Below are 13713 nucleotides of genomic sequence, written 5' to 3' on the forward strand. Positions count from 1 at the left end.
GTACAATATTCTTAAATCAATAAACATAATACATCACATAAACAAAAGGAAATACAAATGTTACATGATCATATGAATAGATGAAGAAAAAGTATTTGATAAGGTACAGCACACATTTATGATTTAAAAAAAAAAACACTCATCAAAGTGGGAGTAGAGGGAGAATTCCTCAACTTGACAAAGTCCATATGAGAGAAACCTACAGCCAGCATCATACTCAACAGGCAAACAATAAAATCTTTCCCATTAAGATCAGGAATAAGACAAGGATGTCCGCTTTCAACACTTCTATCCAATATAGTACTGGAAGTCCTAGCCATGGCAATCAGACAAGAAAAAGGAATAAATGCATTCAAATTGGAAAGGAAGAAGTAAAACTGTCACTGTTTGCAGATGATATCATAGTGTACATAGAAAACCCTATAGACTCCACCAAAACACTACTTGACATAATAAGCTAATTTGGCAAAACAGCAGGGTTGAAACTCAATATTCAGAAATCAACAGTATTTTTATACACCAACAATGAAAGATCAGAATCAGAAATCAAAAAAAAATCCCATTTGATATAGCAACAAGAAAATTATAGTACCTAGGAATAAACCTTACCAAGGAGCTGAAAGACCTGTCCTCAGAAAACTACACAACACTGAAGAAAGAAATTAAGGAAAATACAAAGAAATGGCAACATACACGGTGTTCATGAATTGGAAGAATCAGCATCATCAAAATGTGCATGTTACCCAGAGCAATTTATAGATTTATGCAATCCCTATTAAAATATGAATGATATATTTCACAGATATAGAACAAACATTTCAAAAATTTATATGGAAAAACAAACCACTCCAAATAGCCTCAGCCATTTGGAGAACAATGAACAAAGCAGGAGGGATCACAATACCTGCTATCAAACTATATTACAAGGCCACTATAATCAAAACAGTATGGGACTGGCACAGGAACAGACACAGAGACCAATGGAACAGAACAAGGGCCCAGAAATAAACTCATGTCTCTATGGTCAATTAATATTTGACAAAGGGGGAAGAAGCATAAAATGGAGTAAAAATAGGCTCTTCAACAAATGATATTGGGCAATCTGGACAGCTACATGCAAAAAAAAAAAAAAAGTGAAACTCAAACACCAACTTACACCACACACAAAAATAAATACAATGTGGATAGAAGACTTAAATATGAGTCTTGACCCCATAAAAGCCCTAGAGGAGAACCTAGGTAGGAAAATCTCAGATATTCCACACACTAATATTTTCACCAATAATACAGCAAGAGATATAAAGGAAAAAATAAACAAATGGGACTTCATGAAAAGAAAAAGCTTCTGCACGGCTAAAGAAAACATCAGCAAAATGAAAAATGAACCAACCAAACAGGGAAATATATTTGCAAATTATACCTCAGACAAGAGCTTGATCTCCAAAATTTATGAAGAACTCACATGACTCTACTCCAGGAAGACAACAACCCAATTAAAAAATGGGCAAAGGTGTTGAACAGACACTTCCCCAAGGAGGACATACAGAAAGCCCAGAGACACATGAAAAGATGCTCACCATCATTAGCTACCAGAGAGAACAAATTAAAACGACAATGAGATGCTACTTCACACCAGTCCGAATGGCTATCGTAAACAAATCAACGTTGATTGGAATGCAGACTGGTGAAGCCACTGTGGAAAACAGTATGGGATTTACTCAGAAAACTAAAAATGGAACTGCCTTTTGTCCTAGTGATTCCACTGCTGGGATTATACCCTAAGAACCCTGAAACACCAATTCAAAAGAACCAATGCACTCCAATGTTCATAAGAGTACGATTTACAATAGCCAAGTGCTGGAAGCAACCTAAGTGCCATTCAGTAAATTAATGGGTCAGAAAACCATGGTATGTTTACACAATGGAATACTACACTGCAGAAAGAAAGAAGGAGCTCCTACCCTCCACGACAGCATGGATGGAACTGGAGACCATTTGCTAAGTAAAACAAGCTAGTAATACCATATGATCTCACCTATAAGTAGAGCCTAATAACCAACCAAACAAGCAAGCAAAACACAACCGGAGACATTGAAATAAAGAACAATATGACAATAAGCAGAGAGGAGGGGGGCAGGGATAATAGGGGCTAATGGGGGGACCATCAAGGTACATGTGTGAAGGACACATGGACAAAGCCAAAGGGGCTGTGTTCAAGGTTGGAAAGAGGGGATGGGTGGGGTAGGGGTGGGAGTGATTGAAAATGGAGTAATTGTACTTGAAAAATAATCAGGGGTGGTGGTTGGGATGGTTGCAGTGGGGGGGATGGGAGAGGATAGTGGGGAGAGGGGTCTATAGGAGCTACTATAAAGGACACAAGGACAAAATCAAGGGGGAGGGTAAAGGTGGGGGAGGGAGGTGGGACTGTCTGGGGTGGGGTGGAGGGAAGGGGAGAAAATGCAAACAATTGTAACTGAATAAAAATAAATAAATAAATTTATAAAAAAAAGAAATGGAAACAACTATACTTGAACAACAATAAAATATAAAATAATATAAAATAAAATCCATAATAAAAATTTTTCAATAATAAAAAAATTTAAAAAGAAACTCAAGGAAAATAATAAAAAGTAAATAAATAAACAAATAAAAACAATGAATTTTTGTGAAATGCCATTCAGTATCTCTAAAAATTTTTATTTCACTCCTTATCTCTATAAATACTATTAATTATATTAATGTAGCTCCTAATATTGAATCATTCCTGGCATAAACTTTACTTAATTACTGTTAATAGGTTAGGCTAGTTTAAGTTGAAGTAACAAATGGCCCTCAATCTTAGGTGCTAATAAGTGTTTGTTTCTCTCTCATACTACATATCCCATTATGAGTCAGCCGTAACTCTGATACACACCACCTTCATTCCGGAACCGAAGTCCTTGAAGTAGCCATCATTTAGAACATTTCTGATCTTAGAGAAGAGAGAAATGTGATGAACCAAAGACTGACACTTAAAACTTTTACTCAGAAGTTTTGGCCTGTCACTGCCACTCACAATTTATTGGCCAAAAACAAGTCACATGGTCACATCTAAGTTCAACAAGGCAGGGATGTATAATCTTTATATAAAGAAGCATCAAAATATTTTGTGAAAAATAACACAATATACCACACATTATAAATTTTGCAACAACATTTATATGGCAGACTGATATACAGTTTTTCACCTTGAATGAAATAATCTGAAAGTAAAATTACATATTTATTACTGCAAGGTGACTGACTAGTACAGTAGCTAACTTAAAAAAAAAGTATTCTGTGTTGTGGGGGGAAACTAATTTCTGCCTTCAAGCCTTTATAACAAGTCACTTAATATATCAAATATGATCTGTGATACATACCTGTGTTTGAGACTGCGTAGTCAATGCTGATGTGGCTGCCCCACCACCCATAATGAGGGCTGGCCAGAGAGCCCCTGTTCAGAAGGAATGCATATTGTTCTGGGAATAGATTGTAACTCCTTCCTTATTTCCTTTTGAGAGTGGCTTTTTGTCCTGTGAGTGTCTCTTGACCTTTTGTTTCTGCATGTACACACTGAGGTAATGTAGCTCAGAGTTATGTGTAGGACACATGCCTCCTTTGTCTGGGACCCCTTAATAATGAGCCTTAGACTGGAGTAGGTGCAGTCTCTCTCTCATCCACCTGCCACCATCAGGGCACTCCCCTGTAAAGTGAGTAACAAATGGCATGTCCACATCTGCTAATCCTCTAGGTGGTTTTTTGGAATATCAGGAACACTTAAGCAGCTCCTTGGTTTGGAGCTCCTGCATTACAGAGAGCTATGCTTTTAATATTGTCATCTCTCACTTTTTTACCTTGTATCACAACATGCCATGTCATCTGTACACATTCCTGATAGTACTTGCAGCTGAGCGATTCTGATGAAGACAAGGCTGGACTATGAACAGGTTACTAAGGAGGTGATAATTTTCTTTTGAGTGGGGATTGGAGGTTTTCCTATCACCTTCCTGTTTCTTTCTTTACCTGCCCCTCCTCATCAAGCTTCCTGTGTGTACAGCATCTTTTACCTAGGAATCCCAAAAGGAGTATAAACATGACCACACCTGTAAGACAGGCTATTGCTAAATATTTATTCATATTTTTCATATGGATTAATTGAAAACACCAAATAGTGAAGGGGCCTAAGCCTGCTTGCCTAAGGAAACCCTCTAGAGCCCTGGCTGGTTTGGCTCAGTGAATTGAGTGCTGGCCTGTGAACCAGTGTTTCTGGTTCAATTCCCACTCTAGGGCACACGCCTGGGTTGTGGGTTAGGTCCCCAGTAGGAGTCGTGTGAAACACAGCCACACATTGATTTCTCTCCTTTCCCTTCTCTATAAATAAATAAATAAAACCTTTTAAAAAATGAAAAGAAAAGTAAACCCTCTAGAGGTGCTGTCTATTGAGCATTTCCCTTACTTTTTCACTATGCCACAGGACAGAGACCACTGTTTGTCAAGTACTGGCTGTTTCATGTATATATAGTTTATTTTTGTTTCATCTTCGTGGTATGCAACTTCACCAAAACTGGGAGCAATAAAACCTTGTCTTATCAGGTATTATTAAATCTATTAATTGTTCTATAAGTATGATTAATTATATTAATGGAGCCCTAGCTGGTGTAGCTCAGTGGATTGAGCATGGGCCTGTGAACCAAAGGGTCACTGATTCGATTCCCAGTCAGGACACATGCCTGAGTTGCAGGCCAGGTCCCCAGTGGGGGATGCATGAGAGGCAACCACACATTGATGTTTCTCTCTTTCTCCCTCCCTTCGCTTCTCTCTAAAAATGAATAAATAAAATCTTAAAAAATAAATTTTATTAAAAAGTCTATTAATTGCTGAATGGAGAATGGTGGGAGAGATGAAAGGAGGAAGCCAATTATAGAAAAATGGAACAAATGACAGTAAAATTTGTAATTTATCTGAAAGTCATACAGTACACATTCAACATGGTATCTTAAACCTTTACTAACAATAGAACCATATACTGACTCCCAAATCTATGATGGCCACAAGCTGCATGCAAAATGCCAATGCCTTTGATTCAAATTCTACACAAACAAAACTGTCACTTGCTTGTATTTCACAACAGAAGGCCCACCCAGGTCCTGATTTTCTATGATTTTTCCATAGCAAGAAAAGAACTAGCAAGCACTAAAAGGAAGTGAAAGTTGTTAGAGAACAGGCAGATATGAAGCAATATAGAAACTGACACATACAAAATAGAATAGTATGCAACTGTTAAAGAATAAAGTGCCACAAAGCTGTTTGTACAGTGTTCTAACATTTATTTCTAAATAACTTTCTTTCATTTTTAAAATCTGTATTGTATTTTTTCCATTACCATTTAGTCCCTCTATACCCCCTCGCCCCAGCAACCACCATGCTGTTGTACATGTCCATGAGTCCTTTTTCCTTTTTGCTCAAACCCTCCACCCCCTAAACTACCTCCCACAGCTGTCATACTGCTCTCCACCTATGAGTCTAACATTTATTTTTAAAAGATTGTACATATTGTGATATTTACCAATAAACACTGGCAAAAGTTCTCTCAAGGAAAGAGACTTCTCACTGAGTAATCTATTCAAAGAACATTTTTTTATTTTTTAAACAGGAGAAAATCAAAGTTTAATACATGCACATGGGGAATTGACATAAGTATGGCACAAAGAAATATTTGTAAAGACACTCCACGAAAGAAATGACTTCCAACAATTAAAGCCTTATACTCTATTAGCATATTTAAATTAATTGTTTTAAAAAGCTTCTCTTCAATAAATATTAAGAATGTAGGAAAATAGCTCATGAATGTCCTTTATCGGAGACAATTATTTCATTAAGCCTGTGATACCAAGAGGGTTAAATTAGCCTTTTCAAAGCAAAGATAACAGATTTCTGGCTTTTGTAGGCTCTGGTGCTCAGAGTGAAGAAAGAGCTTTGGCTTCCTAATATAGTCTTACTATAAAACTAGTAAAAACCTAAAGGTATGGTTCTCTAAAGTGTGGTTGTTTAGAAAACAGAGGATAGGACCTGTTAGCTTTTATTTCTTTTCTTTTTTAAGTGTATTTTATTGATTATGACATTACAGTTGTCCCATTTTTTCTCTCCCTTTTAACACCTCCAGCCCTGTACCCACCCTCCCTCCAGCATTACCTGCCTTTTTCATGTCCATGAGTTCATGTCCATGGGTCATACATATAGGTTCTTTGGCTTCTCCATTCCTCTACTATTCTTAACCTCCCCCTGTCTATTTTGTACATACCAATTATGCTTCTTATTCCTGGTATATATTCCCCCATTTTACCCCCTTCCCCTCCCTGCTGGTAACCATCCATGTGATCTCCATTTCTTTGATTCCATTCCTATTCTAGTTGTTTGCTTAGTTTGTTTTTGTTTTTGTTTTTTAGGTTCAAGTTGTTGATAGTTGTGAGTTTGTTGTCATTGTACTGTTCATAGTTTTCATCTTCTTCGTTTTCTTAGATAATTCCCTTTAACATTTTATATAATAAGGGCTTGGAGATGATGAACTCCTTTAACTTGACCTCATCTGCAAAGCACTTTGTCTGCCTTTCCATTCTAAATGAAAGCTTTGCTGAATAGAGTAACCTAGGTTGTAAGTCCTTGCTTTTCATCACAGAATGTTTATTTCTTCCTTCTGTTCCAAATCCTTGATTTGAGTCCCAGTTTCCTAGCTTGCATAGCTTTCACTTCTTCCTATATTTTGTATCTATAGTCCATCATTTCTGTGAGCATCTTGATTACCAGTGTTTTGAACTCTGCATCTGATAGGTTGGCTATCTCCTCGTGGCTTAGTTCTTTTTTTGCAGTTTTGAACTGTTCTTTCATTTGGGTCATATTTCTTTGCCTCAGCATACCCGTTACATTGTAAGTGGCAGAGCCTTAAGTATTGGCCAGGGCAGGGCAACCCACTTTGATGTGTTGTGGTTCTGTATGTTGGGAAAGGGTCAAAGAGGGAACAATGCTGCTTGCTCAGCTCTTGCCCCACTTTCAGTCACTTCCTATACTACCCACAAGCAAATTGGGCCTTTCTGGTGCTGATTCCTGGGTGGGTGGTTTTGTGTACATTCTAGGACACTGTGGGTCTCTCCAATGAACTCTCCTGTGAGGCTGAGAGTTTCTCCTGCCACCACAACTCCCAAAGGATTTATAGCCAGAGGTTTTGAGGATTTAGTTTCTCACACTCTGGAACCCTCATTGCACGGTCTGTCTTGCTCCCCAGTTGTTCCTCCCAGCTTATCTGCACATGATTGTGGAACCACCTGGTCTTCCAGTTGCCAACTTGCCTACCTGGTCTATCACCTTGCCATGCATCCTCTCGGCCCCAGCTGCCCATCTCCACCCTCCTACCAGTCGAGATGAATGTTTCTTCTTTAACTCCTTGATTTTCAGGCTTCCATACAGTTTGATTTTCTGGCACTTCTGGTTGTTTTTTGTTTGTTTGTTTTTAAATATGTTGTTGCCCTTATTTTGGTTGTGTAGGGAAGCAAAGCATATCTACCTAGGCCTCCATGTTGGCCAGAAGTTCCTAGGACCTGTTAACTTTAAACTAACTCTTATATTTTACATGTGCTTATGTACACAAATTTTTTAAGCTTTCAAATTATTTGGAGTAAAGCAGTTATTTTGCACATTTTCAGTTGGGCAGACAGTTACTAAAACAGAAATAAAATAAACAACAATGAAGCAAGAAATTCCAAAATGAGAATATCCACAAGCTACTTAACAATATGAATTCAGGATATAGTGACCAAAACAAAAGGCTTCTGTGGACAAAAAAGGGCCACATACTAAACCTGACAAGCTCAGAAGAGGCCTGTGTGATTGCCTTATGAACTCAAGAGACCTAAAGTAAACACTCAGTGTGGTCTGAAATTAAAACTTTCTAACTAAAAGCAGGTCATGGAGGGCAGACATGTCCTAGGCTAGAATCTTCTCTGTCAAAAGTCAATCTTTACCTTAATTAAGCCTGTCTATTGTCTTTTTTTTTTTTTTTTTGCATCTAGAATAACAGACTTTTGGAATGTCAAATTTTCTTTTTACAGACTCCTCAAAGCACAAGTACCGCACCAGAGCTGAGACCACAAATCCTCTCATTGTTATTGTTATCATGTTAAATGCTGAGTGTTAACTCTCCTGTACTCCCGCCTCGGTAAAAGAAGCATATGTCTATCATTTTACTTTTTACCAACACCAGAGGTTTCCATATTTTGCTTTCCCCTGCCACCCTAATCGATTGTTAATGAATTTCATGTAAATTCAAATGCCCCCTCTTTTGATTATGTATAAAATAAGGGGCAAGACTGCTATTTTCTAGAGCATTTTCTCAGTTTGTTGAGATTTTTCTTCATGACCATTGTCGTCAGTTTTGCTCAAAAAAACTCATAAAAATTCTGTAGGTTTGGACATTTCTTGCATTGACACTGTTCTTCCTGAGCGTTCTAATATTGACAAATAAAAACCTCTTTAGTAAATCTCATCCTTCTCATCAATAAAGCTGAAAACTATGGGGAGCTGTATGGAAAATGGAGTCATTCAGGCTCCCTCACCTGGATATCTGGGAAACTGGGACTTAGCAGTGTTTCTATAACTGTGCTTAAGGGCCCACATGTACAGAATCAAGGTCTGCTATATAACCAGTGTTAGTTTATGTTGGCACCCAGATGGCTTTGTATGCACTTAGTATATAAGGGAGTTGGGACTTTCCAAGGCGCGACTGGTGGCTTGTGGCAATCGTGGATCACCCTACCCTGATTAAAGGCCTGTCAGACATCCTGACAGCTCCATTCATTCTTCCATCTGCCCAAATGAATCCTGGGTGAACCTGCCCAGCCTTGAATGGGGTGCAGGACAATTGGAAGGATTTGATGCAGTATGGTAGGGAGCCATAGGTGGGTGGCCTGCCACCAGTGTCATTCAGTGGCAGGGCTCCATGCAGCTTGGAGTCCTCTCCCCCCAGCCCCGCATGCAGCACTGGCCCAATGTTGGTGGTCACCCAACACAGTAGAGAAGGCTCTGTTGGTGGTAGGGGAGACTCTGGAGAAGCCAAATGTCCTGGCAGACATGGAGTCAGTGGGCTGGGCATTTGTTAAAGCTTTACAAGCTGTGACGGAGACTGAGCCTTATAATGGGGTGCAGTTATATGGGCTCTGAGAGGGAGCAGAAGCCTTGGAAGCTCAGGTCCGTACCCTGGAGGAGGACCAAGGACAGCAGAATTGTGGTGGTCCCCCTCCCTGATGACAATGGATCACTCAGAGGAGGGGGAAGAGGAACTGAGTCCCCTGTGGGCCCACCCAGTAGTGATACAGAAAATGAAATCACAGCAGCCTATGGCACCTGGGGGGAATCCAGTTGGCCCTGACCAGATAGTTCAGCACACAACATACTGTCCCTATATGCAGGCCAAGCTAGTAGATCTGGAGAAGCAGTTTCAGCAGCTGCCCAGGGAGCCCTTGGTGGTGTGGCTCCTCTGCCTTTGGGATTTAGGGGTGGATAGTATTACATGTACTGATCATGAGATGGAAAAGTTGGTTTCCATCACGACTCACCCTTCCCTGCACCAATGGCTACAAAATAGCCAGTGAAATGGAAGGGTGCAGAGATCTCATTCTTGGTTAGAATGGGTCATGGCTGCTATCTTACAGTCTGGGCAGATGAAGGAGAGGTGCCAGATTCTGTGAGTAAATGGCCGTCCTATGCAGACTTAGTGCAGATTCTGTGGGAGTTGGGCATGGGCCAGGCCATGTTTAGTCTTAATACTTGTGGCCCTGATGATGAATGTTTTACAGCAGGAATGAGGGATCTGGTACTGCAGCATGTCCCCTCTGCCTCTTTTGGCTCCCTCATGACTAATTTGGACCCATGCGTCAGCACTGTATTAATGACGTCACCACAATGGTGGCAAGTCTGGGAAAGGCAGAGAGTCAGAGGCCGCAGAAAGGAGTTTGGACAGTGTCTTGAGACCCCTCTGTCTCTCCAGCAAAAAACAACACCATGTGGGTGACTAGGACCCAGATGTGGTTAGATATTTGGGGGGCTGGAGTGGATCAAAATAAGGTTGATGGGAAGGCAAACACCTACTTACTAGAACTGTGGAAACAGTTGCAAGCTGACCAATGTTTCCTGCAGCCCAAGAAGAAGAAGGAGGCAAAGGGGAAACACGGGGGTGTGCCCCAGGAGGCCCATCCTGTGTGTCTGGCAGACCATCTGACTATGCCAACCTCGCAAGAAGAAGAAGGAAATATCCTTTGGCAATTTGAATAGGGGGAGGGCCGAGGGACCCATCTACAGGGGATGGATGGGGACTGGAGGCCACATGTAGAATGGGCTATTCACTGGTTCCCTACAAATGTCCAGCAAGGCCTGGCTCTACTAGTCACAGGGGCAGAATATACTCTCCTATATGGAAACTCTGACAAGTTTCCAGGGTCTGAGGCCTCTACTGATGGCTATGGTGGGCCGCAGTGCAAAGGTGAAGGCTGTGCAGCTTTCCCTGAGTATAGAGGGGTTGTGCCCCCATGAATATACTGTTTACCCCCATTCCTAAGTATATCCTGGGCATTGATGTGCTTTAAGGATTGTAGCTGCAAACCACTGCAGGAGAGTTCTGCCTGAAAGTGAGAGTGGTAAAAGTCATTGTGCAGGGGCATGCTGAGCATCCTCCTGCTCAGTTGCTGTCCTGATGACGGGTGATGGAGGTTAAGCAGCACCAGTTGCCTAGGGGCCATGAGGAGGTGATGGCAACTATAGGAGAGTTGGAAAAGGTAGGGATAATTAGAGTTGCTCACAGTCCCTTCAACTCTCCTGTGTTGCCAGTGAGAAAGCCAGATGGCACATGGAGAATGACCATAGATTATTGAGAATTAAATAAAGTTATTCCCTCAATACATGCAGCAGTCCCCTCTGTGATGGGCTTGGACTGATTAACTAATGAGCTGGGAACTTACCACTTCGTAGCTGATCTAGCAAATGCCTTTTTCTCCGTTGGTGTTGCTCCGGAGAGTCAAGATCAGTTTGCATTCACATGGGAAGGCCAACAATGGACCTTTACAGTGCTCCCTCAGGGGTATTTACACAGCCTGATCATTTGTCACAGGTTGTGGCAGATGACCTGGCCAAGTGGCCATGGCCCACCGCAGTGCACCTTTTTCATTACATTGATGATATTTTGCTAACCAGTGATTCTCTTACAGAGTTAGAGAAGGCAGTCCCTCAAAGTATTGCCACACCTGAAGTCATATGGCTGGGCAGTCAATGAGGCCAAGTGCAAAGGCCTGGAGTATCTGTCAAATTCTTGGGGGTTGTCTGGTCAAGTAAGACAAAAGTAATCCCCAATGCAGTGATAGATAAAATTCAGGTGTATCCTACCCCTACCACTATGAAGCAGCTCCAAATGTTTTGGGGCCTGCTTGGGTACTGGTGGGTATTTGTAGCTCACCTCACTCAAGTTGTTCACCCCTTGTATGCTTTGGCGAAAAAAGGAACAAACTGGCACTGGACCCCAACCTTGGAACAAGCATTCCAAGGAGCAAACCATATTGTTAAACACACTCAGGCCTTGCATTTTTGGATTCTGCCAGAGCTTGTGAACTAGATGTGCATGTGACACAAGAAGGCTCTGGGTGGGGTCTTGGCAGAGATTGGAACAGCTGTGTCAACCCCTGTGATTCTGGTCCCAACTATGGAAGGGAACAGAGGTATGGTACTCCATGATTGAAAAGCAACTGGTGGTGGTGTATGCTGCCCGTTGGCCAGAGAGGCTATAACAGGAACTGCCCTCATGACAGTGAGGGCCACTTACCCCATTGCTAGGTGTGTCTAAGACTGGATGGCCAAGCCTCACAGTGGAATGGCCCAGACATTCACATTGGCTAAGTGTGGGACTTATCTGCAACAAAGGTGTACTCTGTCGACTTATGGGCTGAGTTGCAGGAAGTGTGAGGCCCTGTTACCTATCTAGATGAAACATCTCCTGCTCCTGCCACATTAGAAGTGGAAGCTAGCCCATTCTGTGAAGGGTAGGCATCTATTCCCTCAGATGCATGATATACTGATGGGCCCAGCAGGGGCCAGACCACCAAGTGAACTGCTTAGTTATTCACCAGAGACAGATACAATCTGGTTTGACGCTGGAGTTGGTCAGAGCAGCCAGTGGGCAGAACTGCAAGCCTTGTGGCTCGTGGTTGCAAATGAAGCACCACCCCTATTTGCATAGATATTTGGGCAGTGTACCGGGGATTAATGTTATGGATCTCTACATGGCATACAAATAAATGGATGGTTATGCATAGGCCATTATGGGGGCAGGCCTTGTGGCAAGACCTATGGGAATTAGGCCACCAGAAACAAATCACTGTATATCATGTGACTGGGCATGCACCCCCTAGCCTCCTCCGGGAATGATGAGGCTCATACTCTAGACAAGGTGCAATGGCTGGAAACAGTGCCTGCTGGCTCATCAAGAAAAGAAGTAGCCCAATGGCTACACTTTTCCCTCTTACATGCTGGGTAGAAGACCATGTGGTCTATGATAAAAGCTTGGGGGTTACCTGTCACTTTAGCAGAGGTACAGGAATCTTGTGAGACCTGTGTTGTCTACTCACAAGAGCATCCCCAGAGGCCTCTGGGAACTACTGGGCAGATGGTATGGGGACGAGTATTGCTGACCCGGTGGCAAGTTAATGTGACTGGACCCCTACCTAGTTCAGAGGGGTTTAAGTATGCAATCACGTGTGTGGACACGGCCACCAGACTCTTGGCTGCATACCTGGCATGCCACCTGGATCAAAAAGTGGTGATTGCTGCTCTGGAGCACTTATGCTCCACCTTTGGGAGACCCTTGGTTATTGGAAGTGATCGGTGGACACACTTTACAGGGTCCTTGGTGAAACAATGGGCCCAAGACATGCAAATTGCCTGGAAGTTCCATGTGGCCTATCACCCCCAAGCTGCTGGGATGATTGAATGGCATAATGGCTTATTGAAGCAAAGCCTGCAAGCCATGGCTGCCACCCTTACATGGGGGGATGTGGGGGCTGGATGAAATGCTTATGGACTGTCCTCCCAACTCTAAATGAGAAGATTCGGAGCGGGTGGCCAGCACCGGTGGAAGTGTTACTCCACCAGACTGCAGCTCCAATTCAGCTACAAGTACAGACTAGGGAAGCTTCGCTAAAACCAGAAATGGGGGACCAAGGAAACACTCTGTTGCCTGCACCTGAGGGCCTGGAGCATGGACAAATGGCCACTTGGACATGGCCTAGGGAGATAAAGGACCCCCACATGCATTGGGTGGCTCTTGTTGCCCCTTGGGAACAAGGGGTGGAGAGAAACTTGCAAATAGTACCCTGGAGGATTGGGACATGGCCCCCAATCTTAAGGGTGACATACCCAGGGCCAGCAGACCATGAAACACTTCTTCACAACTCCTTTGTGATATCCCTATGACCCATTATGACTTCTCCACTCTTATTGCAAGTAGGTGCTGCATCCCCAGCCGAGGTGAGAAAAGTATGGTATTTGTGCCCAGGGAGGCCCCCTCTGCCAGCCACTGTCTTGTCAACCAGAAACTTGCTTGTATCTTGCTTGAGGGTTGTGATTTGCCATTGTTAGTAGCAATAACTGTTTTGTCTTTCT

The sequence above is a fragment of the Desmodus rotundus genome, chromosome 6 (assembly GCF_022682495.2).
Source record: "Desmodus rotundus isolate HL8 chromosome 6, HLdesRot8A.1, whole genome shotgun sequence".
Classification (NCBI taxonomy): domain Eukaryota; kingdom Metazoa; phylum Chordata; class Mammalia; order Chiroptera; family Phyllostomidae; genus Desmodus; species Desmodus rotundus.